This window comes from Vanessa tameamea, chromosome 26 (assembly GCF_037043105.1).
Source record: "Vanessa tameamea isolate UH-Manoa-2023 chromosome 26, ilVanTame1 primary haplotype, whole genome shotgun sequence".
Classification (NCBI taxonomy): Eukaryota; Metazoa; Arthropoda; class Insecta; order Lepidoptera; family Nymphalidae; genus Vanessa; species Vanessa tameamea.
The window spans coordinates 955,886-960,023 of NC_087334.1; the positions used below are offsets into that span (position 1 = coordinate 955,886).

Here is a 4,138-nt window from a genome sequence, read left to right on the forward strand (position 1 = left end):
TCCTGCACTTTGCCAACATCACCAACATTTAGCCAACATTTGGACAAGAGGCATTATTGTACTATAAATACGACTGACGTGGAACGTTTATACTATGAGCGATTTATGATATTCGCGATTATGTTAATATCGTCGGAGAGAAAATCGTCGAACTGCAATATCTGGCTGAGCGTTTTTGTTCATAACAAGTACTTCAGCGCATCCACTCTTGACTAATTTCTGACCGGTGAACACGAATGTTATCAAAACAAATGACGTCGTAATATTTAGTCCATGACGTAAGAAGTTTTTCTATTATTCTTCGCCACTCAAAATATTTTAACCAATTCAAATTTTTGGTGAACATTATAGGTGAGAACACATTACTTCAATATGTGAGACATAGCTTATAAACCACTGGATGATCAGATCAATGCCTCACAAGCAGCAGCCTTTCACGACTCAAATAGGTATAAATGAAATATCGATAAGACATTTGCTAAATACGAAACACGAAAGCGGTTCCATTGCGGAATCCGCAATAGAGCGACCTTCGACGGAATCCCTTCACTGCACCCGAAATGCGGTTAAGCATTACAACCCGATGTCTAAACTACGTTGATTTTAAATTACAGGTAGTTATTTACAATCGTGACTATCATTATACGCGAAATAATAAGCGCATAACTTTGGCCATCTGAACATCAGTTTTCTGGACCCATCTGTTATTATGTGATCACCTTCGTTCGCGAGAGGGTTATACTTGCACTGGAAGTGTAAACTACTTACCTGGTTAATGCGCCACCAATATCCATCAATACTCAATCATAAAACTAACAATTCTGTGAAGCTGTCTAGATAAAAGGAGTATAAAAGGTCTGTTATACACGAGAATAAACATAATAAGTTTTGTGATCAAGGAATATTTGTTCATGTCGATTTATTACAAATAAAGCTTATAGTCCCCCCCCCTTCCATTTATATATGCCTATATTTTTCATCACCTGAAAAAAAACTTATTTCCTGAGCTAAGTCCTTAAAATCCTTTCATCCCAAAATGAAATAATAAGATCATTGAATAAAAATTTAGTTTATATCTAATCACCACACAAGCGACATATTTTAACAAGATTATACTACTTATTATAATAATTGGAGTAAAATATGCAAGGAAACTTTAATATGTTATAAAAAAAAAATCGTTTTTAAAGTAACAACTTTCTTTAATACCATCAACATGCAACAGATAGATTTGTCTCAAGAAAACTAAAATTTATAAAAAAAATTAAACAATCAATGAGAATTTAATTACTACCTGAACATTAAAAACTTAACAAATAAATACAAGTTAAAAGTTAACAAAAAACATGAACCCTAAATCAACAAGGATGACTAAGTTAACAAAGAAACTCTTTGTCAGTTGACAATGATTCACGTCCTGTATACAGTTCAATTCTTTAGTAAAAACTATGGCCAAAAAGTGATAAGACATTTTGTATTAAAACACAATCAATTAGTTCTTAGTTACCAGTTACAGACAAGTATTTATTATCTGCCTATACAAGTTGTTGAAAACAATATCATTTATAAATTTAATTGTAATCATTCGTTTTTATGAAACAAGCAGTCACATAAAGATTTATCACAGTTCTATTCAATAGTTATGGATACTAAAAATTGTAAAAAAAAAAAAATTGTTAATTTATTTTTGTTTTCTTATTGCAAATTTGCAACATTGAATAAAGTTAAAGTAAATAAAGTTTGAATTAAAAAAAAAAAACTTTTTTTGCATACTTACATAAATTTAAAAACAAGACAATATATCTCAACCATTATACAATAACTATTAATAGTTACTAAGTTATGAATATATATATTTACATCATGTATATTATGTATAACAAACACAAGGCCATAAACAATAGCAGGACAAGTCTATGTAGGCTACTGATAATTATTTAATGCAAAAAATTGCATCATAAACAATCGAAATTTATAGAATTTATAAAGTTGTTAAGTGTCAGAATCCCAGATAATTATTTCTACCTTAAACAATATTTTGCTATAAAATATACACTAAAAAAATTAGATATTTAGCCTATAAAATCAAAAAGATTTAATTCTTCAATATGCAATATTAAAATAATAATTAAGAGGCAAAGACAGATGGTTAATTAAATTAATCAAGATGTGATTAACAAAGATCATTAAACAAAGAATGAAGTGAATTTTCTTCTATTGTTCTTTTTTTTTATTTAAAATGTATTTTATCCTTTATTTTTTGTTTATGTCTATTTTTATAATAAACGTTAATTATTATCGTTTTAGTCAATAGATATATAAATTAAATACCACTAATGTAAGTACCTAATCAATGAGTTACTAAATAATCCATATGCTACGCGTATTTTACAGTTATAATGTTATTGTTTAATGGAAAAAGTAAGACTCAAGTGCGAATATGAAAATTAAAGGAAAATCTTATACGATTCTTATCAGAACAGTAACGATGCCTTCAAGGTAAAATCAATTACTATCGACTTCAAAATAGATATCCTATAATCAAGATTAAAGTAACGTCTATTAAATAGGTATATACTTACCAAAAAATCATGTGAATATTCACTAAACACAAATCACGACAAAAATAAATATCGAATTAAGCGCAAAATAAACTTCTGCGAAATCCTACAAAATTAGGATTTTGAGAGTACCAAGCACTATTATTATATTTTTAGTGATATTCAGTTCTTAAAACAACAAATAAAACACTCATAAAGTGCTCACTGTGAAGAACTTATTTTTTCGCGAAATTTTTAATTATTGTAAACAACTCTATAATGTAAACAACTAAAACAACTTATCGAAAACAACAAAGACGACCGGTTACCAACATTCGCAAAATGCGTCAGCCGTCAAATCAAATGTCAACTTACAAATTAAAAACAGCTACTCCAGTGCAGAGTATGAAAAGGCGATATTGCTATTTCATGAGTTTTGTATCTTGATAGCACAGTCTATAAAAGCGGAAGAATTTTTCACCATTACCAACGCAAGTGAGAAATAATTAACCAATGACAACTGTGTGATTTGATCGATTTTATTTTATCAGCCAATCATATGTCACTCGTAATTACCACATATAAAATTTGATTTTCTCTATATTGCCAGTACAAAAAAGTACAGAATTACTAGACAGAGCTACCAGATTGAGCAACCACAATTATAGATCATGAATGTATTATTTAATAAATTTTGGACGCTTAGATGGATTTCAACAAAGAAAATATTCTACTATTATTTATATTTATTGTGTTGAAAAAATACAACAGATTTAATTTAAAAATAAAGATTGATCTACAAGTGATTAAACGAAAATTTTGTCAGCCATATAAAAAAAAACATATTTTAATCAAATTTCAAACACATTTTGTTAAGTGTTTGTAGATTATTTCTTTTATTTATGTTTAAGTTTTTAAGAACATTAAAAAAATAATTTAAATAAAATACGGATAATCATCAAACATAAGTGTGTCATTAAAATATAATTAAATTTTGAAAAATTACATTTTATGAATATTTATTTATAAACAAACATAAATTAAAAATATTTATATCACCAATCAGGGTACTAAGAATCCTAAAAGCAATTCTATTGCCTTTTTTAAGAAGTATAGTTTATTTGAGGCAACTTATTTCAAAGTTATCAATTCTTCTGCCAGAAAATAATAATTCTGCCCAATACATAATTAGCTCTTCCCATTGTAAAAAATCTCTTAAAATGACACTTTTTATATGATTAGATATAGGAGTGTGATTATAGGAGTGTGTAATAATTTAAAGATGAATGAATATATATTTATAATGTGTCTAAAAAACTTTTGAAAATTATAGGTATTAGAGTATTCTATCATAAAATTAAGTTAATGTTTTGAATTGACCGCGTTTTTCATCTCACGCCCAGTTTGACGTCACGATACGGGGTTCTCGAACAAACCTTACCGCACCCTATTTTATTTTTTCTAAAACAGTGTAAGTGCAATCAATAAAATGCTTAGTATACCCTATGACGTAGCAGTAAAGTAAATTTTTGTATAGCAACAGATTTAGTTCCTTATTTTACCTCCAGAGAGCGCAATCGAATCTATCTACACTAGCG

The 4,138-nt window shown here is 28.1% G+C and overlaps 2 protein-coding genes across 3 annotated transcripts in view; one reads left to right on the forward strand and one right to left on the reverse strand.

Annotated features, from left to right (window-relative positions):
• LOC113393147 (ATP-binding cassette sub-family D member 1) overlaps window positions 1-2,905 on the reverse strand; it is an 81,063-nt gene extending 78,158 nt beyond the window's left edge. For both annotated transcript variants that reach the window (XM_064219113.1, XM_026629872.2), the window contains exon 1: window positions 2,583-2,905. The gene's annotated coding sequence lies outside the window, so the exon portion shown is untranslated. The remainder of the gene's footprint in view (window positions 1-2,582) is intronic.
• The window catches only part of LOC113393159 (protein lethal(2)essential for life-like), a 206,259-nt gene that overhangs the window by 76,852 nt on the left and 125,269 nt on the right, over window positions 1-4,138 (forward strand). The gene's annotated exons all lie outside the window — the stretch shown is intronic.